At 48.6% G+C, this 25,187-nt stretch overlaps 1 long non-coding RNA gene across 1 annotated transcript; it reads left to right on the top strand.

The window, feature by feature from the left end:
* The first annotated feature begins 442 nt into the window (after positions 1-442).
* Positions 443-11,974, top strand: LOC121003767. Its single transcript, XR_005779601.1, has 3 exons — positions 443-590; positions 6,680-6,685; positions 11,962-11,974. It is a non-coding gene; the product is annotated as an uncharacterized LOC121003767 (long non-coding RNA).
* The last annotated feature ends 13,213 nt before the right edge of the window (positions 11,975-25,187 follow it).

Here is a 25,187-nt window from a genome sequence, read left to right as displayed (position 1 = left end):
AGTCGCAGTCAAATGGACGCGGTAAATTGATGTCATGTTTTTTAATGTTAATTTCACAATGTTTGTACACGCAGATGCCGCGATCATGTATGAACGCGGCATCTGAGGGGTACAATGACGGGGCGGCACTATCTCAGCTCCGTCATTGCACCCACTACCTACCAAAAAATGTGCTTTGTGGCGAATTGCATTTTTTCCTAAAATGGCTGCTGCATGTGCACGTGCAGGACATAGAGAAAGGAACTCTGGGAACGAGGGATCACCCACAATGCCATGCATTCAGCCAATCAGCAGCCAGCCCTGTGATGTCACAGCCCTATAAATCTTGGATTCAGCCATTTTCCAGTGTACTTAGTGCAGATAGAGACATCAGCAGGCGCTAGGGACAGTGGTAGAAAAGACTGAAAAAACGATTTACAAGTTCAGGAAAACATTATTCAAGGTGTAGGGAAAGGATAGGGAGGCATCATCTACACTACAAAAGGAGAACAGGGTGCAATAGGAGAGTGTACAGCCTGGGTAATAGGAGCGATTCTATTACACCTTTCTGCACTAATTGGTGATCCAAATTGGTGTTATACTGCTGCAAGGTGCAAGTTCTGTGTGATACAGCCATTTACGGGGTGTATTAATAGAAAAGATACGTGACGTCCTATTAGCTGTTCAGCAGTGATTTTACATTGTTTTACTTTTTTTGGGGGTGTGTGGTGTATTTATAGGAAAAATAAGGAAAAAATACAGGTATATGTCATAATTGCCGTTCAGCGGTGACGTTACTTTGTACTACAGCCATGTACAGGGTGTATAAATAGGAAAGATACATATGTCCTATTAGCCATTCTGTGGTGAATTTTGATTGTTATATTTATTTTTTTGGGGTATGTTAATACTTTTTTGGGGGGGTTTACTAATAGTAAAAAGAATACGTCTTAATTGCCATTCTGCGGTGAACTTACATTGTACTACAGTTATTTACGGAGTGTTTTAATAGTAAATATACCTCCATCCTAGTAGCTGTTCTGCAGTGAATTTTGAGTATTTTTATTTTTTTGGGGGGGGGGCAGGTGTATTAATAGGAAAAATAAATAAATATATATGTCATAATTGCCTTTCAGCGGTGAAGTTACATTGTACTACAGCAATTTACGGGGTGTATTACCGTATTTTTCGCCATATAAGACGCACCGGCCCATAAGACGCACCTAGGTTTTTGGGGAGGAAAATAAGAAAAAAACATTTTTTAACCAAAAGGTGTGCTTTTGGTGGGTTTGGAACTAATGGTGGTCTGTGGATGACGGACATTGTTATGGGGGGGATCTGTGGATGATGGACACTGTTATGGGGGGTATCTGTGGATGACGGACACTGTTATGGGGGGATCTGTGGATGACGGACACTGTTATGGGGGATCTGTGGATGATGGACACTGTTATGGGGGGATCTGTGGATGATGGACACTGTTATGGGGGGATCTGTGGATGACGGACACTGTTATGGGGGGATCTGTGGATGACGGACACTGTTATGGGGGGATCTGTGGATGACGGACACTGATATGGGGGATCTGTGGATGACGGACACTGTTATGAGGGGATCTGTGGATGACGGACACTTATGGGGGGATCTGTGGATGACGGACACTTATGGTGGGATCTGTGGATGACGGACACCTATGGGGGGATCTGTGGATGACGGACACTTATGGGGGGATCTGTGGATGACGGACACTTATGGGGGGATCTGTGGATGACGGACACTTATGGGGGGATCTGTGGATGACAGACAATGTTACAGGGGGGGGATCTGTGGCTGGCACTGTTACAGGGGGGGATCTGTGGATGGCAGTGTTATATATGTGCCATCCACAGACCCCCCACCCCATAACAGTGCCATCCACAGACCCCCCACCCCATAACAGTGCCATCCACAGACCCCCACCGATTCCGTGTAAACCCCCCCGCCGCCGCCGCAGTATACAAATATAAAATGTATTATTGAATTAAAAGTTATTAAACATGCCCCCCTCACTCCTAATTGTACCGTATATCCTAATTGCTTGTGTACAATGCCGGCAGGCAGGAAGGGCGGGCGGCGCGTCATTCACTGACGTCACTTGCCTGCGCCGCCTGCTTCATTCATAAAGGAGGCGGTGCAGGCACGTGACATCAGGGAGTTACGCTGCCGCCCGCCCGGCCCGCCTGCCGGCATTATACACAAGCAATTAGGATATACGGTACTATTAGGAGTGAGCGGGGCATGTTTAATAACGTTTAATTCAATAATACATTTTATATTACAATACCGGAGCGGTGGGGCGGGGCTATAGTACAGTGACCACTCCGCCCCACCGCTATTGTCGGCCCCCAGCTCCTCCTCCCAGTCCCTCCCCCGGCCCCTGCTCCGTACATCGCATCCAGCGATGTAAAACTGCCAGCATTCGCCCCATAAGACGCAGGGGCATTTTCCTCCCATTTTTGGGGAGGAAAAAGTGCGTCTTATGGGGTGAAAAATACGGTAATAAGAAAGATATGCACGTCCTATTAGCCACACTGATGTAAATTTTTATTGTTTTACTTTTTTGGGGGGTTTATTAATAGTATAAAAAATATGTCTTAATTGAAATTCTGCAGTGAAGTTACATTGTACTACAGTTATTTACGTGGTTTATTGATAGGAAATATACCTCCGTCCTAGTAGCCGTTCTGCGGTGAATTTTGATTATTATATATTTTTTGGGGTGTGTATTAATAGGAAAAAAATAGAAAAAATATGTCATAATTGCCGTTCAGCGGTGAAGTTACATTGTACTACAGCCATTTACGGGGTGTATTGAAAGGAATCGGATCAGGTGGCTGGAGCGTAGTGCTGCAGGTGTGAAAGTAGCCTTACCCTGTATGTTTTTGTTACCAAAAAGTCAAGTGTGAGATTCTGACAAGACTGGGGGTGAATGTGTTGGTCCGGGCCCAGCGGGTGCATCAGTGGGGGTTCAACCTGGCTGAGCCTGCAAGACCCCAGTATTATAACTTTCTTCACCTCTTGCAAAAATGGCTACAGCCTGACGTGCTAAGTCCGACTGCTAAGGCTATTTTCACACCTGCGTTTAGGTCTGATCCGTCTGGTATCTGCACAGACGGATCCGCACCTATATGCAAACGCTTAGATCCGTTCAGAACGGATCCGTTTGCATTACCATGAACAAAAAAAAAAAATATAGATTTTTTTTTTTGTTCATGATAATGCAAACGGATCCGTTTTGACTTTACATTGAAAGTCAATGGGGGACGGATCCGTTTGAAAATTGAGCCATACTGTGTCAACTTCAAACGGATCCGTCCCCATTGACTTACATTGTAAGTCTGGACGGATCCGTTTGCCTCCGCACGGCCAGGCGGACACCCGAACGCTGCAAGCTGCGTTCAGGTGTCCGCCTGCTGAGCGGAGGACAAACGGTGCCAAACTGATGCATTCTGAGCGGATCCGCATCCACTCAGAATGCATTAGGGCTGGACGGATCAGTTCGGGGCCGCTTATGAGAGCCTTCAAACGGAACTCACAAGCGGAACCCCGAACGCTAGTGTGAAAGTAGCCTATGCTGGGTTGTATGTTAGCCGATATGTTCTGGAGGGCTTTGCCATACCCTCTCCAGCACTAGATCGGTCAGGTGTTTCCTGGCAATGCTTTTGAGATGGTGGACCTGGTGGAACGTTATGGAGCTACCAGGAATCTAAAGGAGGGTTCTGTCGGGAGGGGGGTCAGCGAACCCGGAAATCTTAACCCCAGGCCCGGAGATTTGAGCCGACAGAACCCGCCCGGGATGTACCCACGGCAGACTGCTGGCGGTGTCAGGAGCCTGGCCATGTAAGGGCTGACTGTCCCCATTGGGTTGAGCCCAAGGACACTAACTATGGCTACTGTCAGTCGCTATATGCCAGGAGGCTGTGTGCAACAGGTACCCCAGAGTCTCTAGATCATTTGTGCCAGGTGGAAGTGGGAGACACTCCGGCGGAGGCTCTGCTGGACTCAGGGAGTCTGGTGACCCTAGTAAGGGCTACCCTGGTGCGGTCCCCTGAGTATACTGGCCAGAAAGTCAGGGTGATGTGCATCCACGGAGACTTAAACCCCCACCACACTGGTGTCTATAGCTACGGTGGCCGGTAGATGGACCCATGAGGTGGCTGTCGCCACAAATCTACATTATGAACTGATAATAGGGAGAGACTTCCCGGAACTGTGGCCTGCTATGAGAGTGACTGATACCCATGAGACAGGGGAAACCCTAGCAGAGTGGCCCAGCTCAGGGGAGAGATCAGAACACTGGGAACCTGAGACCGAAGGGCCAGCGGTAGGGGTGACCGCCACTTCGGTGGAAGAGGAGGAGACAACCCCACTAAGTGTGATGGTGGGAGATGTGGAGGACTTGCCGCCGGGTCCTGAATTGGCAGACCTTAATGTCTCCGGGGATAATTTTGGTACCGCCCAACCTCGGGACCCAACCCTATCCCGCACCTGGGAAAATGTGTTAATAGCAGATGGAGAATCACAACAACCTGGGGCAGAGTCAATGTTTCCCCGTTTTGTGGTTCATCAGGATATGTTGTATCAGGTAAACCAACTACGGGGTGAGCCTACTGAAGAGTTGGTGGTCCCCAAGGCTTATCGCAAGCTTGTGTTAGATCTAGCCCACCATCACGTTCTCGGGGGTCACCTGGGGCTGCAGAAAACTCAGGATTGTATTCTACAGTGTTTTTACTGGCCCAGCATATTTAAAGAAGTGGAAGAGTTTTGTAAGTCTTGCCCGACCTGCCAGTTAACTAGCCCCCAGCAACATTTCCGTAGTACCCTAGTATCTCTCCTGATTATCGAAGTACCGTTTGACCGAATAGCTATGGACCTTATAGGCCCAGTACCAAAGTCCGCCAGAGGGCATCAACACATCTTAGTCATTATAGACTACGCCACTCGGTACCCGGAGGCGGTGCCACTGCGACATACCTTGGCCAAACTCATAGCTAAGGAATTAATGGAGATGTTATCCCGAGTAGGATTACCTAAAGAGGTTCTGACCAACCAAGGGACCTCTTTTATGTCCAAGGTGATGAGGGAACTCTGTAAGTTGCTGAACATAAGAGCTACGGACGTCCGTTTACTATCTGCAAACGGACGGTCTGGTAGAAAGGTTTAATCAAACATAAAAAAATATGTTGAATAGGGTGGTTGCTAAAGATGGGAAGGACTGGGATCTCCTTCTGCCTTATCTCATGTTCGCAGTGCGAGAGGTACCCCAGGCCTCTACTGGGTTCTCGCCCTTCGAACTGCTATATGGCAGACACCCTTGCGGTCTCTTGGACGTGGCCAAAGAGGCGTGGGAACAACAACCTACTCCACATAAAAGTGTCATTGAGTACGTTACCCAGATGCAAGATCGGATAGAGACAGTGTTGCCTCTTAATAGCTAGCATATGGAGGCAGCTCAGCGAGCCCAGAGTCGGGTATATAATCGGCAGGTTCGGGTCCGGATCTATAACCCGGGGGATCGGGTTTTGGTTCTGGTGCTGATCGTGGACAGTAATTCCTGGCTAGGTGGCAGGGGCCCTACGAGGTACTTGAGAAAATTGGAGATGTAAACTACAAGGTACACCAGCCAGGGCAGCGAAAGCCGGAGCAGGTTTACCATGTGAATTTACTCAAACCGTGGAAAGATAGGGAAACCTGTACAGAAGACAGCGGACGGGTTTTCTAGGAGAAGAGGTACCGGCCCCTCTCTCTGATGCAAGAGAGGTGGCTGCCACAGTAAAAATTGCTGACAGCCTCTCCTCTAAACAGACTCAGGAGGCCAGGGAGTTCGTTAATTGGAACACGGATGTGTTCTTGGACCTCCCTGGACGCACTTCCATAATCCAGCATGACATTGTCACTGAGCCTCAGGCAAAAGTCTGATTAAAACAATACCGGGTGCCCGAGAAAACTTAACGAGATTTCCAAATTCAATGCATATCCCATGCCCCGGGTGGATGAGCTCATTGAGAGGTTAGGACAAGCCCGGTAGTTTTCTGTTTTGGACCTCACAAAAGGGTACTGGTAGGTGCCCTTAACGGAGGCTGCCAAAGAGAAAACTGCCTTCATCACGCCTGAGGGGCTGTATCAATATAAGGTCTTACCCGTTGGTCTGCATGGCGCCCCTGCCACTTTTCAGCGACTAATGGACATTGTGCTTCGTCCACATCGTCGGTACGCTTCGGCATACCTGGACGATATTGTCATCCACAGTACCGACTGGGAAAGTCATCTACCCAAAGTGCAGGCTGTAGTGGACTCCCTCCAGAAAGCTGGACTAACCGCTAACCCAAAAAAATGTGCGATAGGGTTAGAAGACATTAAGTACCTGGGGTATGTCATTGGGCACGGAGTCATCAACCCCCAAGTGAACAAAATAGAGGCGATACGGAATTGGCACCGACCTGTCACCACTAGGCGAATAAAGTAATTCCTGGGAATGGTGGGCTATTACATGAGGTTTGTTCCCCACTTTGCTACTCTAGCCGCCCCCTTGACAGGACTCTTGAAGGGACACAAGTCAATGATGGTTCGCTGGGATGATAGGGCGGAAGAGGCTTTCTCCGCTTTGAAGTCGGCCCTTTGCGGATCCCCAGTTTTGGTGACACCCGACTTGAAAAGGGAGTATATAGTACAGACCGATGCCTCCGAAGTAGGCCTCGGTGCTGTACCGTCTCAGGAAGTCAACAGGGAGGAGCATCACGTTGTCTTCCTCAGCCGTAAGATCACCCCAGCCGAGACCCGGTATAGTATAGTGGACAGAGAGTGCCTGGCTATCAAGTGGGCACTAGAATCTCTCTGCTATTATTTATTGGGGAGAAAATTCCACCTGGTAACTAACCACTCCTCTCTCAAGTGGATGAGCCAGGCCAAGGACAGAAATGCCCGGGTCACCCGATGGTTTCTCTCCCTACAAAACTTTGTTTTCGGTGGAACACAGGGCAGGCCGGTTACAGGGAAACACGGATGGCCTGTCCTGGGTACACTGTCTGGCGTGTGTTCACCCCCTCAGGGTTGAACAAAGGGGGGGGGTATGTGTCACAGTGATAGGTTTGGTCTGGGAAAACAGGTATTTTCCTCCCAGCATGTGCTGCTGGGTTGATTTACAGCCAGGTGAGGTCAAATACTGGATTTTAAATGCCGGTCCAGGTTTTGGCACCACCTGGCTGTCCTTAAATAGGCAGCTGGGCTCAGAAACGATGTCTCTGTGTTGGGATCTGGGATCCTTGTATCTGGATGAAGGCTTGCTATCTGTTTGGCGTGAAAACAGGTTGGTGTTGCTATGAGCAAGGACTCTTTGAGGCAGAATTGACGCATGGTGTGAATCACCACCAACACCGCAAGGTGACTTTTTGTTTGATTATGACTGCTTGTTTTGTCACTTGCCTAAAGTGTGAATAAAACACTGAACTGTTTGAGCCAAAAAATTTGTTGTTGCCTCTATACTGCGTCTTCTAATCCTGTCTACCAGAGCGAAACCCCACAATATACATATACAGTATTTTTCGCACCAAGGTTTTTGAGGAGGAAAATAAGAAAAAAAAAATTGGAACCAAAAGGTGTGCTTTTGGTGGGTTTTGAACTAATGGTGGTCTGTTCATGACACTATTATGGGGGATTTGTGGATGACACTGTCATAGGGATCTGTGGATGGCACTGTTATGGGGGATGTGGATGGCATTGTTATGGATAGCCGACAGATCTCGGGAAGAGGCCACAGGGTGGCACAATATCAGTGTGGAGGTGGCGGCAGCAACATCAAGAGGCCACAGAGTGGTACAATGACAGAGTGTGGAGGTGGCGGCAGCAGCAGCATCAGGAGGAGGCCACAGGGTGGCACAATGACAGTGTGGAGGCATCATAAGCATCAGGAGGCCATAGAGTGGCACAATGACAGAGTGTGGAGGTGGCGGCAGCAGCATCAGGAGGCCACAGGGTGGCACAATGACAGTGTGGAGGTGGCAGCAGCATCAGGAGGAGAAATAGAGTGGCACAATGACAGAGTGTGGAGGTGGCAACAGCAGCAGCATCAGGAGGAGGCCACAGGGTGGCACAATGACAGAGTGTGAAGGTGGCAGCAGCAGCAGCATCAGGAGGCCACAGAGCGGCACAATGACAGAGTGTGGAGGTGGCAGCAACATCAAGAGGAGGCCACAGGGTGGCACAATGACAGTGTGTAGGTGGCAGTAGCATTAGGAGGCCACACAGTGGCACAGTGACAGAGTGTGGAGGTCGCATCAGCATCAGGAGGAGGCCACAGGGTGGCACAATGACAGAGTGTGGAGGTGGCGACAGCAGCAGCATCAGGAGCAGGCCACAGGGTAGCACAATGACAGAATGTAAAGGTGGTGGCAGCAGCAGCATCAGGAGGAGGCCACAGGATGGCACAATGATAGTGTGGAGGTGGCAGCAGCATCAGGAGGCCACATAGTGGCACAATGACAGTGTGGAGGTGGCAGCAGCAGCATAAGGAGGCCACAGAGTGGCAAAGTGACATAGTGTTGAGGAAGTACCAGCAGCATCAGGAGACCACAGAGTGGCAAGGTGACATAGTTTGGAGGTGGCAGCAGCATTAGGAGACCACAGAGTGGCAAGGCGACATAGTGTGGAGGTGGAAGCAGCATCAGAAGACCACAGAGTGGCAAGGTGACATAGTGTGGAGGTGGCAGCAGCATCAGGAGACCACAGAGTGACCCTATGACAGAGTGGGGAGGTGCGTGGCAATACCAGTACCAGCTGAACATGGTGCGTGAAAGAAGGAGCACTTAACATCAGATGTTTGGCATCAGGCGGGGTGGCAGCATCAGAATAGTAGCTGAGGCAGGTAGCCAGAAGAAACCGGTCTCCTTTGTCAAAGTGTTGGTGTGGCATCATGGATGATCTAGTCTGATGCATCAGGCATTGGTGGGTGAAAATCCTGTATGATCCACGCCTGATTCATCTTGACAAAGATCAGTCTCTCCACATTTTGGGTGGACAGGTGAGTTCTTCTTGGGGTAACTATGGCCCCAGCCGCACTAAACACCCGCTCTGATGCTACACTACTGGCCGGGCAGGACAGCTTTTCCAGGGCAAACACTGCCAGTTGCGGCCACAAATCCAGTTTCGCTGCCCAGTAGTCCAGCAGATCTTCTATGTGGGGTGGCAAGGTGCTGTCCAAGTATGCAACTACCTGCTGGTTCAGGTCCTGCTTCAGGTCAAGCCACTGCTGGTGAGTAGTTTCTTCACTAGGCGGGTGAAGAAAGCTGCTCATTAGCGACTCTAGACTCAAGTTGCTGCTGATGGAGCTGGAACTGCTCCTACCCCCCCCCCCCCACCCTGCCACAGCAGCCATGGCAGAGGAACATAAGCACAGAGGGCCCCTCCCCTGCTCAGACCTACTAGAGGATGGACGATGGCGCAGATAGGCAGCGGCCAACTGATTACATAGGATGTCTCTATAGTAGTTCAGTTTGTCCTCCCTCTCAGCGAGTGTAAAAAAGGCCCCCATTTTGGACCGGTAGCGAGGGTCCAACAAGGTGGAGAGTCAGAAGTCATCCCTCTGCCAAATGCTGACAATTCGGCTGACAAGTGAGCATGCATCGTGCCGTTTGTGCAAGTGACTCGGAGAGACTCCCTGCCTCCATCTCCACTGCATACTGCCACGTGTGTCTGGGTCCTCTGCCTCATCGCCCTGTAGCTCCTCTGGCTGCTCCTGCTCTCCTGTCACCTGTGTAGAAAAACCACCCATTTCGCTACACATTGCTTGTGCTCCAATGTCCTCCTTCTCCAGTTCAGCCCCCACAGGGCTCATGTGGCAATGAGATTTAGGCGCCACGTCTCCAGTCCACTGACCAGCCAGATTTACCAGCATCTGTTCCAGGTCATGAAGCAGTGGAATGACGTTGTTCATCCCGTAGTCCTGGCGACTGACAAATACCGTGGCCTCATCAAAGGGCCTGAGCAAACGGCAGGTGTCACGCATGAGCTACCACAGGCTGACATCGAAGTTACACAGCGGAGTGCTCCTGTCCGCTTGGATCATCAAGAAATCATTTATGGCCTTTCTCTGTTCGTATAGTCGGTCCAACATAAGGAGGGTAGAATTCCAACGGGTGGAAACGTCTCATATCAGCCTATGTTGGGGGATGCCGTTCTGCCGCTGCAGCTCAAGGAGGGTGTGCTTTACGGTGTACGAGTGGCTGAAGTGCATGCAAAGTTTCATAGCCATTTTTAGGATGTCTTGCAGATGGGTAGAAGACTTCAGGAACCGCATGACAACCAGATTGAACACGTGTGCCATGCAGGGCGTATGGCTCAGCCCTCCTTGACGCAGTGCCGTTGTCGGTCACCATGGTTCTGATTTTGAGTTGATGCGGAGAAAGCCAGGATTCGATTTCTTGATGAAGGACACAGAGCAGTTCCTCCCATGTGTGACTCCGTTCGCCCAGGCAAGTGACGTGCAGAACAGCGTGACACCACCGTGCCCTGCACATGTGATAGGCACTGTGAATTGTCCCTGCAGTGGAGGCTGACGACACAGTGGATGATGAGGAGGCAGAGGCAGACATTGTCACAGGACCAAAGGCGCGGCAACGTGGAGGCGGAAGCGGAGTCACCTGGCCAAGTTGCTGGTGTGGCTGTGCAGGAACCACATTCACTTAGTGGGCCGTAAAGGACATGTATTGTCCCTGACTGTAGTTACAGCTCCACATGTTGGCGCTGCCGTGCACTTTGGCAGACACCGACAGGCTCAAGGACTGGCCCACCTTCTGTTCTACATACGTGTGCAGGGCTGATGCTGCCTTTTTGCGACAGAAATTACGGCTTGGGACTCTCCACCTCGGCTCGACACAAGCCATCAGTTCTCTTAAAGGTGCAGAGTCCACCACTTGGAAAGGGAGGGACTGCAGCACCAGCAACTTGGCCAGGAGCACATTCAGCTTCTGCGCCGTTGGATGAGTGCACGCATACTGTTGTCTCTTAGCAATCGCTTCGGTGATCGATTGCTGACGGAATGACTGATGAGGAGTAGGAGGGCAAGAAGCAGGAGCATCAGGGCTGGCAGATGATGGGAGGGACAGATGGATCCCTTCGGCTGAGGTGGTGGAGCCTTGACTGCCTGAAATCGGGTGCGTGCCAGTGGGTGATGCAGCAGTTGCTGCAGCAGGCTGGACCACCACATTGGAGCCATGGTTCTCCCAGGGCACTCTATGGTGACGCTGCATATGTTGACGCAGGGCCATGGTGCCAACATTGGCACCCTGGCCACCAAAGGTCGCAATAACGCCTGTACAAGCGTCATAGACGCATGTTCAGGCCATTTTACTCCCTGGAAAAAGACTCATGCATATTTGTACGCACAGTCTTTTTCTAGTGAGGAGCCCTGTATCAGAGGCTGCCAGGCCCAGCACACATAAAAGCCCTCACGGACATCTCTCTCACCAGGTGCAGCTCCAGAGTCTGGACTAAACACTACATTGTGTGGTTACAGGACCTGTGGTGATGTCACAGTCATGTGATCATCCATGTGTGTGGGAGGAGTTAGGAGAACACAGGCTCCCTGTAGGACTGTGCTGGTGGAGATTGGAGAATGCAGAGGTACTTTAACCGCCTCCGGACCGCCTAACGCAGGATCGCGTTCCGGAGGCGGCAGCCCTGCGCACAGTCACACATATACGCGTCATCTCGTGAGACGCGAGATTTCCTGTGAACGCGCGCACACAGGCGCGCGCGTTAACAGGATCGGAAGGTAAGCGAGTGGATCTCCATCCTGCCAGCGGCGATCGTTCGCTGGCAGGCTGGAGATGTGATTTTTTTAACCCCTAACAGGTATATTAGACGCTGTTTTGATAACAGCGTCTAATATACCTGCTACCTGGTCCTCTGGTGGTCCCTTTTGTTTGGATCGACCACCAGAGGACACAGGTAGCTCAGTAATAAGTAGCACCAAGCACCACACTACACTACACCCCCCCCTGTCACTTATTAACCCCTTATTAACCCCTGATCACCCCTGATCACCCCATATAGACTCCCTGATCACCCCCCTGTCATTGATCACCCCCCTGTCATTGATCACCCCCCTGTAAGGCTCCATTCAGACGTCCGTATGATTTTTACGGATCCACTGATACATGGATCGGATCCGCAAAACGCATACGGACGTCTGAATGGAGCCTTACAGGGGGTGATCAATGACGGGGGTGATCACCCCATATAGACTCCCTGATCACCCCCCTGTCATTGATCACCCCCCTGTCATTGATCACCCCCCTGTAAGGCTGCATTCAGATGTCCGTATGTTTTTTACGGATCCACGGATACATGGATCGGATCCGCAAAACACATACAGGCGTCTGAATGGAGCCTTACAGGGGGGTGATCACCCCATATAGACTCCCTGATCACCCCCCTGTCATTGATCACCCCATTGTAAGGCTCCATTCAGACGTCCGTATGATTTTTACGGATCCACTGATACATGGATCGGATCCGCAAAACACCTACGAACGTCTGAATGGAGCCTTACAGGGGGGTGATCAATGACAGGGGGTGATCACCCCATATAGACTCCCTGATCACCCCCCTGTCATTGATCACCCCCCTGTCATTGATCACCCCCCTGTCATTGATCACCCCCCTGTAAGGCTGCATTCAGATGTCCGTATGTTTTTTATGGATCCACGGATACATGGATCGGATCCGCAAAACACATACGAACATCTGGATGGAGCCTTATAGGGGGGTGATCAATGACAGGGGGGTGATCACCCCATATAGACTCCCTGATCACCCCCCTGTCATTGATCACCCCCCTGTAAGGCTGCATTCAGATGTCCGTATGTTTTTTACGGATCCACGGATACATGGATCGGATCCGCAAAACACATACGGACGTCTGAATGGAGCCTTACAGGGGGGTGATCAATGACAGGGGGGTGATCACCCCATATAGACTCCCTGATCACCCCCCTGTCATTGGTCACCCCCCTGTCATTGATCACCCCCCTGTAAGGCTGCATTCAGATGTCCGTATTTTTTTTACGGATCCACGGATACATGGTTCGGATCCGCAAAACACATACGGACATCTGAATGGAGCCTTATAGGGGGGTGATCAATGACAGGGGGGTGATCACCCCATATAGACTCCCTGATCACCCCCCTGTCATTGATCACCCCCCTGTCATTGATCACCCCCCTCTAAGGCTCCATTCAGACATTTTTTTGGCCCAAGTTAGCGGAAATTATTTTTTTTTTCTTACAAAGTCTCATATTCCACTAACTTGTGTCAAAAAATAAAATCTCACATGAACTCACCATACCCCTCACGGAATCCAAATGCGTAAAATTTTTTAGACTTTTATATTCCAGACTTCTTCTCACGCTTTAGGGCCCCTAGAATGCCAGGGCAGTATAAATACCCCACATGTGACCCCATTTCGGAAAGAAGACACCCCAAGGTATTCGCTGAGGGGCATATTGAGTCCATGAAAGATTGAAATTTTTGTCCCAAGTTAGCGGAAAGGGAGACTTTGTGAAAAAAATAAAAATAAAATCAATTTCCGCTAACTTGTGCCAAAAAATAAAAATTTCTATGAACTCGCCATGCCCCTCATTGAATACCTTGGGGTGTCTTCTTTTCAAAATGGGGTCACATGTGGGGTATTTATACTGCCCTGGCTTTTTAGGGGCCCTAAAGCGTGAGAAGAAGTCTGGGATCCAAATGTCTAAAAATGCCCTCATAATAGGAATGTGGGCCCCTTTGCGCATCTAGGCTGCAAAAAAGTGTCACACATCTGGTATCGCCGTATTCAGGAGAAGTTGGGCAATGTGTTTTGGGGTGTCATTTTACATATACCCATGCTGGGTGAGATAAATATCTTGGTCAAATGCCAACTTTGGATAAAAAATGGGAAAAGTTGTCTTTTGCCGAGATATTTCTCTCACCCAGCATGAGTATATGTAAAAAGACACCCCAAAACACATTGCCCAACTTCTCCTGAATACGGCGATACCACATGTGTGACACTTTTTTGCAGCCTAGGTGGGCAAAGGGGCCCACATTCCAAAGAGCACCTTTCGGATTTCACAGGTCATTTACCTACTTACCACACATTAGGGCCACTAGAATGCCAGGGCAGTATAACTACCCCACAAGTGAACCCATTTTGGAAAGAAGACACCCCAAGGTATTCCAATTTTTTTATTTTTTGTCACAAGTTAGCGGAAAATTATGATTTTTTTTCTTTATTTTTTTTTTCTTACAAAGTCTCATATTCCACTAACTTGTGACAAAAAATGGGGTCACTTGTGGGGTAGTTATACTGCCCTCGGATTCTAGGGGCCCTAATGTGTGGTAAGTAGTTTGAAATCAAAATCTGTAAAAAATGGCCGGTGAAATCCGAAAGGTGCTCTTTGGAATGTGGGCTCCTTTGCCCACCTAGGCTGCAAAAAAGTGTCACACATGTGGTATCTCCGTACTCAGTAGAAGTTGGGCAATGTGTATTGGGGTGTCATTTTACATATACCCATGCTGGGTGAGAGAAATATCTTGGCAAAAGACAACTTTTCCCATTTTTTTTTATACAAAGTTGGCATTTGACCAAGATATTTATCTCACCCAGCATGGGTATATGTAAAATGACACCCCAAAACACATTGCCCAACTTCTCCTGAGTACGGAGATACCACATGTGTGACACTTTTTTGCAGCCTAGGTGGGCAAAGGGGCCCACATTCCAAAGAGCACATTTCGGATTTCACCAGCCATTTTTTACAGATTTTGATTTCAAACTACTTACCACACATTAGGGCCCCTAGAATCCCAGGGCAGTATAACTACCCCACAAGTGACCCCAATTTGGAAAGAAGACACCCCAAGGTATTCGCTGATGGGCATTGTCACGGGGTTCCGAAGGTGCACTCGGTCCCCCATTGCCCGCAGAACTGTTGCTTAGCTTTTGGAATGAGGTTCTGTGTTTGACCTCATTCCCAGGGCGGCTTTACTAGCTGGGTGGCTCCTTGCTCCTACGTCTGCCTTGAGCGCCGAGCTGATCACTCGGTGCTCGACTGGTTGGTCTGTCGGTCATGTGACGCTGGCCACGTCACATGACCCTCACTCCCCACTATAAATACAGGCAGCCTGCTGGCTACAGGTTGCCTGTTAATTTCTAGGTTCCTGGTATTTGTTGGACTGCTGAATACTTACCTGATCCTGTTCCTTGACCATCCTTTTGCCTGATCCTCCTGTACTGCGCATCCGTCCTGGTATTGTGACCTCGGCTCCCACCTGACTACTCTATTAGGACTCCTCTTGTACTTCTCTGCTCTCCTGGTATTTATGACCCCGGCTTCTCCTGACAATTCTCTGCTTGCTCCATTTGTACTTTGCAGCTTTCCTGGTATTGACTCGGTCCGTTCACGTCCTGTTGTTTGTCTGTCTGTCATCCCTGCACTTACTCCAAGTTAGGGATTGTCGTCCAGTTGTCCCCTGTCATTAGGACTCGCGAGGCAAGTAGGCAGGGCCAGGGGTAAGGGTGGAGCGCAGTGGTCACTTCCCTTCCCCCTGTGTGTGTGTGTACGCGACCGTTACAGATTAACAGGCCCAATAACCACTGTATTATGAATCCTCTGGTGACCCTGACTGACTATGTCTCTAATCTGACGCAGATGGTGCAGGAGTTAGGGGAAAAACTCAGCTCTTTTGAGTTAGGGCAAGGCTCTTCCACTCCTCAGGCCTCCAGTCCGCATTTTGAGCCCCAGATTAAGCTCCCAGAAACCTTTTCTGGAGACCGGAAGAAGTTTCTCTCTTTTAAGGAGAGTTGTAAACTTTACTTCCGTTTGCGCCCCGTGTCCTCTGGCCCCGAGAGTCAATGCGTGGGCATTATCATTTCCCGATTACAGGGTGATCCCCAGGACTGGGCGTTCTCTTTACCTGCTGGCGCCAGTTGTTTATATTCTGTGGAGGGGTTCTTTCAGGCCCTAGGTACCCTCTATGATGAACCAGACAGGGCTCTAGTAGCCGAGACGGCTCTAAAGGCACTGGTTCAGGGCAATTTACCAGCGGAGGATTATTGCACCCAATTCAGAAGGTGGTGTGTCCCCTCAGGATGGAACGAACCAGCCCTGAAGAGTCAGTTCAGGTCAGGTCTGTCTGATAAATTAAAGGATCTTCTGGTCAGTTATCAACTTCCAGAGACCTTAGAGGAGATGATGACCCTTGTTGTCCGACTTGACCGACGGGTTAGAGAGAGACGACAGGAACAACAGTTCTCTTCCCAGATGGTGGTCCAGCCAGAGGCCTATCCCAGAGACAATGCTGAGGTCTCCACCGAGGAACCCATGCAGGTTGGCATGACCCGAGGGAATCTTCGCCGCAGACGTGGAGAATGCTTTTACTGTGGAGATTCTGACCATTGGATCAACCAGTGTCCTAAGAAGGTCCTCTCTGTCAAGTCTCCTAAGGCAAGGCAACCTAAAGACCAGGTACACCCTGAATTTTCTAAATGTAAGCTTTCGGTACCCATTACGATTTCTCTGGGAGTAGATAAATGGGCGGGTAAGGCCTTTATTGATTCTGGCTCAGCGGCTAGCTTTATTGACTCTGAGTATGCTGTTAGATTGGGTATTCCTATGTTTGCCTTACCAACTCCTATCCATGTCATGGCTATTGATGCTACTCCTCTTATTGGTGGTACGGTGAGCTTATGTACCTCGGAGATTTCTCTAACCGTGGGTGTGTGCCACTCAGAGAGATGTTCGCTTCTAGTCCTGGAGAACCTACCTGCTGAGGTGGTACTAGGGTTGCCTTGGCTCCGACTACATAACCCCACTATAGATTGGTCCAATGGGGAGTTGGTGAGATGGGGGCCTAAGTGTGACTCGTGCCTGTCCGTGGTACAGGCTGGGGTCTCAGTAAAGTCTGATACTTTACCCTCTGTTGTTAGAGAATATTCTGATGTATTCTCATCACCAACCCCAGAGGTTCTACCCCCCCATAGACCTTATGATTGTACCATAGAGCTAGTAGAGGGGGCTAAGTTTCCTAAAGGACGAATTTATAATCTTTCTATGCCCGAACGCAAGGCCATGGAAGATTATATTAAGGAGAGCCTTGGTAAAGGGCATATTAGACCTTCTGTCTCTCCTATGGGGGCGGGGTTTTTCTTCGTTAAGAAAAAAAGATGGTGGTCTTAGGCCATGTATCGATTACCGGAGATTAAATAAAATCACTGTCCAGAATAGATACTCCCTCCCATTGATTCCGGATTTATTTAACCAGGTCCTGGGGGCAACCTGGTTTTCCAAAATTGACCTGAAAGGGGCATACAATCTAATCCGAATCAAGGAGGGAGACGAATGGAAGACGGCGTTCAATACTCCTGTAGGACACTTTGAATATCATGTGATGCCTTTTGGACTCAGCAATGCCCCAGCTGTGTTCCAAAACTTCATGAATGACATTCTTAGGGAATTCTTAGGTAAATTTGGTATTGTCTATCTTGACGACATTTTGATATTCTCTCCTGACTTCGAATCCCATGTGTCTCATGTTAGACAAGTATTAGAGGTGTTGAGGGAGAATCAGCTATCCGCTAAACAAGAGAAATGTGTCTTTGGTGTGCAGGAGATTCTGTTTCTAGGGCATGTTCTGACTCCTCACGCCTTCAAGATGGATCCTGGTAAGGTACTAGCAATTAAGGAATGGGTAAGACCTTCATCCTTAAAGGCCTTACAACGGTTCTTAGGTTTCGCCAATTACTATCGTAAATTTATTATGAATTTTTCCGTAATTGCTAAACCGTTGACCGACCTTACTAAGAAAGGGGCGGATTTGGAGAATTGGTCTACTGAGGCCATTTCTTCATTTGAAAAATTAAAAAAGGCATTCAGTAGCGCTCCCATTCTGATCCAGCCTGATCAGGAGAGACCTTTTATTGTGGAGGTGGATGCGTCCGAGGACGGCGCAGGAGCAGTCCTTTCACAAGGTCCTGCCAGCCTCACTAATCTGAGACCATGTGCCTTCTTCTCCAGGAAATTCTCTCCCACGGAGAGAAACTACGACATATGGAATAGGGAGCTGCTGGCCATTAAATGGGCATTTGAGGAGTGGAGGCATTTTCTGGAGGGGGCAAGGCATTGTGTAACTGTTGTCACTGACCATAAAAACCTTATGTTTCTCGAGTCTGCTAAGAGGTTGAATCCACGTCAAGCCAGATGGGCTCTGTTTTTTACTCGTTTTGATTTTTCCATCACGTTCAGGCCGGGAAGTAAAAATGTGAAGGCGGACGCATTATCTCGGAGCTTCCAGGCTTTTCAACCTACTGAGGTACCACCTGAATCCATCCTACCAGCAAAAATCTTCTTAGCAGCTCTTACCCAGGATATCTCGGCTCGCATTAGGTCGGAACAACATCTGGCACCGGTATCCACCCCAACAGATAAGTTGTTTGTTCCCGTACAATTTTGTCTCCAGCTGTTGGGTGAGTGTCACGATTCTGCCTTTTGTGGACATCCGGGTGTTGAGGGCACTAAGGATCTGGTTTCTACATCTTATTGGTGGCCCACTCTAACTAGGGATGTCAAGTCCTATGTGTCAGCCTGTGAGGTTTGTGCCAGGTCCAAGACACCTAGGACTCGCCCTGCTGGTAACCTACGACCCCTACCCATTCCCAGTAGACCCTGGTCCCATATCTCGATGGACTTTATAACTGACCTACCGCTGGCGGAGGGTAAGACTGTAGTGTGGGTAGTGGTGGATAGGTTTAGCAAGATGGTCCATTTCATTCCCCTGTCTAAACTCCCGAATGCCAAAACCCTGGCGTCTATTTTTGTGAAAGAAATTGTTCGATTGCATGGTATCCCGGAAAATATTGTTTCGGACAGGGGTGTGCAGTTTGTGTACAAATTCTGGAGGGCCTTCTGTCAAAGATGTAAAATTTCGTTGTCTTTTTCTTCCGCCTACCATCCTGAGAGTAATGGGCAGACTGAACGCCTTAATCAGTCTGTGGAACAATTCCTGAGGTTGTATGTTGCTGATGACCAGCAATTATGGGTCAAATTCCTTCCATTGGCTGAATTTGCTCTGAATAACCATGTCAATTCTTCTGCTGGGGTCTCCCCTTTCTTTTGTAACCATGGTTTTCATCCCCGTTTTCATTCTGGGTCGTCCGTCTCCTCCTCTAACCCTGAAGCTGATAAACTCTCCTCCGAACTGTGCACAGTTTGGGCCCAGGTTCAATCGAACCTAGAAAAGGCTCAATGTTCTCAAAAACTCAAGGCCGATAGGAGACATTCAAGGGGGGTAAACTTTCAGGTTGGGGATAAAGTATGGTTGTCCTCCAAGAATCTATCTCTCAAGGTAACTTCTAAAAAATTTGCTCCTCGTTTTATTGGACCATATAAGATCACGGAAGTGATTAACCCGGTATCTTTTAGGTTGGAGCTGCCTGAGTCATTCCACATTCATAATGTGTTCCATAAATCTCTGCTTAAAAAATATTTTGAACCGGTAGTACCATCAAAAGCCTCGCCTCTGCCAGTTCTTGTTAATGATGCTGTCGAGTATGTGGTGTCTACAATAGTGGATGTCAGGAAGGTGCGTAATTCCTTGCAGTACCTGATTCACTGGAAGGGGTATGGACCTGAAGAGAGATCTTGGGTACCTGCCAGGGAGGTTCATGCTCCTAGACTTGTTCGTAAATTTCATTTAGAACACCCTGAAAAGCCATCGCCTGAAGTCTTGGGTCCGGTGGCCCCTCGTAAAAGGGGGGGTACTGTCACGGGGTTCCGAAGGTGCACTCGGTCCCCCATTGCCCGCAGAACTGTTGCTTAGCTTTTGGAATGAGGTTCTGTGTTTGACCTCATTCCCAGGGCGGCTTTACTAGCTGGGTGGCTCCTTGCTCCTACGTCTGCCTTGAGCGCCGAGCTGATCACTCGGTGCTCGACTGGTTGGTCTGTCGGTCATGTGACGCTGGCCACGTCACATGACCCTCACTCCCCACTATAAATACATCCGTCCTGGTATTGTGACCTCGGCTCCCACCTGACTACTCTCTTAGGACTCCTCTTGTACTTCTCTGCTCTCCTGGTATTTATGACCCCGGCTTCTCCTGACAATTCTCTGCTTGCTCCATTTGTACTTTGCAGCTTTCCTGGTATTGACTCGGTCCGTTCACGTCCTGTTGTTTGTCTGTCTGTCATCCCTGCACCTACTCCAAGTTAGGGATTGCCGTCCAGTTGTCCCCTGTCATTAGGACTCGCGAGGCAAGTAGGCAGGGCCAGGGGTAAGGGTGGAGCGCAGTGGTCACTTCCCTTCCCCCTGTGTGTGTGTGTACGCGACCGTTACAGGCATAGTGAGTTCATGGAAGTTTTTATTTTTTGTCACAAGTTAGTGGAATATGAGACTTTGTAAGAAAAAAAAAAAAAACATAATTTTCCGCTAACTTGTGACAAAAAATAAAAAATTCTAGGAACTCACCATGCCCCTCACGGTATACCTTGGGGTGTCTTCTTTCCAAAATGGGGTCACTTGTGGGGTAGTTATACTGCCCTGGGATTCTAGGGGCCCTAATGTGTGGTAAGTAGTTTGAAATCAAAATCTGTAAAAAATGGCCGGTGAAATCCGAAAGGTGCTCTTTGGAATGTGGGCCCCTTTGCCCACCTAGGCTGCAAAAAAGTGTCACACATGTGGTATCTCCGTACTAAGGAGAAGTTGGGCAATGTGTTTTGGGGTGTCATTTTACATATACCCATGCTGGGTGAGAGAAATATCTTGGCAAAAGACAACTTTTCCCATTTTTTTATACAAAGTTGGTATTTGACCAAGATATTTATCTCACCCAGCATGGGTATATGTAAAATGACACCCCAAAACACATTGCCCAACTTCTCCTGAGTACGGAGATACCACATGTGTGACACTTTTTTGCAGCCTAGGTGGGCAAAGGGGCCCACATTCCAAAGAGCACCTTTCGGATTTCACCGGCCATTTTTTACAGATTTTGATTTCAAACTACTTACCACACATTAGGGCCCCTACAATGCCAGGGCAGTATAACTACCCCACAAGTGACCCCATTTTGGAAAGAAGACACCCCAAGGTATTCGCTGATGGGCATAGTGAGTTCATAGAAGTTTTCATTTTTTGTCACAAGTTAGTGGAATATGAGACTTTGTAAGAAAAAAAAAAAAATCATCATTTTCCGCTAACTTGTGACAAAAAATAAAAAGTTCTATGAACTCACTATGCCCATCAGCGAATACCTTAGGGTGTCTACTTTCCGAAATGGGGTCATTTGTGGGGTGTTTGTACTGTCTGGCCATTGTAGAACCTCAGGAAACATGACAGGTGCTCAGAAAGTCAGAGCTGCTTCAAAAAGCGGAAATTCACATTTTTGTACCATAGTTTGTAAACGCTATAACTTTTACCCAAACCATTTTTTTTTTACCCAAACATTTTTTTTAATCAAAATTTATATATGGATGTCGTTTTTTTTGCAAAATTTTACAACTGAAAATGAAAAATGTCTTTTTTTTTGCAAAAAAATCTTTAAATTTCGATTAATAACAAAAAAAGTAAAAATGTCAGCAGCAATGAAATACCACCAAATGAAAGCTCTATTAGTGAGAAGAAAAGGAGGTTAAATTCATTTGGGTGGTAAGTTGCATGACCGAGCAATAAACGGTGAAAGTAGTGTAGGTCAGAAGTGTAAAAAGTGGTCTGGTCATTAAGTGTGTTTTAGCTAGGGGGGCTGAGGTGGTTAACCACTTACCGTCACGCTAACGCCGAAAGGCGTCATTTCTGCGGCGCTCCCAGGTCACACTAACGCCAATAGGCGTCATCTCGCGTGAGCCGGGATTTCCTGTGAACGCGCGCACACAGGCGCGCGCGCTCACAGGAACGGAAGGTAAGAGAGTTGATCTCCAGCCTGCCAGCGGCGATCGTTCGCTGGCAGGCTGGAGATGTGTTTTTTTTAACCCCTAACAGGTATATTAGACGCTGTTTTGATAACAGCGTCTAATATACCTGCTACCTGGTCCTCTGGTGGTCCCCTTTGTTTGGATCGACCACCAGAGGACACAGGTAGCTCAGTAAAGTAGCACCAAGCACCACTACACTACACTACACCCCCCCCCCCGTCACTTATTAACCCCTTATTAGCCCCTGATCACCCCATATAGACTCCCTGATCACCCCCCTGTCATTGATTACCCCCCTGTCATTGATCAACCCCCTGTAAAGCTCCATTCAGACGTCCGCATGATTTTTACGGATCCACTGATAGATGGATCGGATCCGCAAAACGCATCCGGACGTCTGAATGAAGCCTTACAGGGGCGTGATCAATGACTGTGGTGATCACCCCATATAGACTCCCTGATCACCCCCCTGTCATTGATTACACCCCTGTCATTGATTACCCCCCTGTAAAGCTCCATTCAGACGTCCGCATGATTTTTACGGATGCACTGATAGATGGATCCGATCCGCAAAACGCATCCGGACGTCTGAATGAAGCCTTACAGGGGCATGATCAATGACTGTGGTGATCACCCCATACAGACTCCCTGATCACCCCCCTGTAAAGCTCCATTCAGATGTCCGCATGATTTTTACGGATGCACTGATAGATGGATCCGATCCGCAAAACGCATCCGGACGTCTGAATGAAGCCTTACAGGGGCATGATCAATGACTGTGGTGATCACCCCATATAGACTCCCTGATCACCCCCCTGTAAAGCTCCATTCAGATGTCCGCATGATTTTTACGGATGCACTGATAGATGGATCGGATCCGCAAAACGCATCTGGACGTCTGAATGAAGCCTTACAGGGGCATGATCAATGACTGTGGTGATCACCCCCCTGTCATTGATTACCCCCCTGTAAAGCTCCATTCAGATGTCCGCATGATTTTTACGGATGCACTGATAGATGGATCGGATCCGCAAAACGCATCCGGACGTCTGAATGAAGCCTTACAGGGGCGTGATCAATGACTGTGGTGATCACCCCATATAGACTCCCTGATCACCCCCCTGTCATTGATTACCCCCCTGTCATTGATTACCCCCCTGTAAAGCTCCATTCAGACGTCCGCATGATTTTTACGGATCCACTGATAGATGGATCGGATCCGCAAAACGCATCCGGACGTCTGAATGAAGCCTTACAGGGGCATGATCAATGACTGTGGTGATCACCCCATATAGACTCCCTGATCACCCCCCTGTCATTGATCAACCCCCTGTAAAGCTCCATTCAGATGTCCGCATGATTTTTACGGATGCACTGATAGATGGATCGGATCCGCAAAACGCATACGGACGTCTGAATGAAGCCTTACAGGGGCATGATCAATGACTGTGGTGATCACCCCATATAGACTCCCTGATCACCCCCCTGTCATTGATCAACCCCCTGTAAAGCTCCATTCAGATGTCCGCATGATTTTTACGGATGCACTGATAGATGGATCGGATCCGCAAAACGCATACGGACGTCTGAATGAAGCCTTACAGGCGCGTGATCAATGACTGTGGTGATCACCCCATATAGACTCCCTGATCACCCCCCTGTCATTGATTACCCCCCTGTAAAGCTCCATTCAGACGTCCGCATGATTTTTACGGATCCGCTGATAGATGGATCGGATCCGCAAAACGCATCCGGACGTCTGAATGAAGCCTTACAGGGGCATGATCAATGACTGTGGTGATCACCCCATATAGACTCCCTGATCACCCCCCTGTCATTGATTACCCCCCTGTAAAGCTCCATTCAGATGTCCGCATGATTTTTACGGATGCACTGATAGATGGATCGGATCCGCAAAACGCATCCGGACGTCTGAATGAAGCCTTACAGGGGCGTGATCAATGACTGTGGTGATCACCCCATATAGACTCCCTGATCACCCCCCTGTCATTGATTACCCCCCTGTCATTGATTACCCCCCTGTAAAGCTCCATTCAGACGTCCGCATGATTTTTACGGATCCACTGATAGATGGATCGGATCCGCAAAACGCATCCGGATGTCTGAATGAAGCCTTACAGGGGCATGATCAATGACTGTGGTGATCACCCCATATAGACTCCCTGATCACCCCCTTGTCATTGATTACCCCCCTGTAAAGCTCCATTCAGATGTCCGCATGATTTTTACGGATGCACTGATAGATGGATCGGATCCGCAAAACGCATACGGACGTCTGAATGAAGCCTTACAGGGGCATGATCAATGACTGTGGTGATCACCCCATATAGACTCCCTGATCACCCCCCTGTCATTGATCACCCCCCCTGTCATTGATCACCCCCCTGTCATTGATCACCCCCCTGTCATTGATCACCCCTCTGTAAGGCTCCATTCAGACATTTTTTTGGCCCAAGTTAGCGGAATTATTATTTTTTTTTTCTTACAAAGTCTCATATTCCACTAACTTGTGTCAAAAAATAAAATCTCACATGAACTCACCATACCCCTCACGGAAACCAAATGCGTAAAATTTTTTAGACATTTATATTCCAGACTTCTTCTCACGCTTTAGGGCCCCTAGAATGCCAGGGCAGTATAAATACCCCACATGTGACCCCATTTCGGAAAGAAGACACCCCCAGGTATTCCGTGAGGGGCATATTGAGTCCATGAAAGATTGAAATTTTTGTCCCAAGTTAGCGGAACGGGAGACTTTGTGAGAAAAAAATTAAAAATATCAATTTCCGCTAACTTGTGCCAAAAAAATTTTTTTTCTATGAACTCGCCATGCCCCTCATTGAATACCTTGGGGTGTCTTCTTTCCAAAATGGGGTCACATGTGGGGTATTTATACTGCCCTGGCATTCTAGGGGCCCCAAAGTGTGAGAAGAAGTCTGGTATCCAAATGTCTAAAAATGCCCTCCTAAAAGGAATTTGGGCACCTTTGCGCATCTAGGCTGCAAAAAAGTGTCACACATCTGGTATCGCCGTACTCAGGAGAAGTTGGGGAATGTGTTTTGGGGTGTCATTTTACATATACCCATGCTGGGTGAGAGAAATATCTTGGTCAAATGCCAACTTTGTATAAAAAAATGGGAAAAGTTGTCTTTTGCCAAGATATTTCTCTCACCCAGCATGGGTATATGTAAAATGACACCCCAAAA

Source organism: Bufo bufo, chromosome 6 (assembly GCF_905171765.1).
Source record: "Bufo bufo chromosome 6, aBufBuf1.1, whole genome shotgun sequence".
Taxonomy (NCBI): Eukaryota; Metazoa; Chordata; class Amphibia; order Anura; family Bufonidae; genus Bufo; species Bufo bufo.
This window is presented reverse-complemented; position numbering and strand designations above follow the sequence as displayed.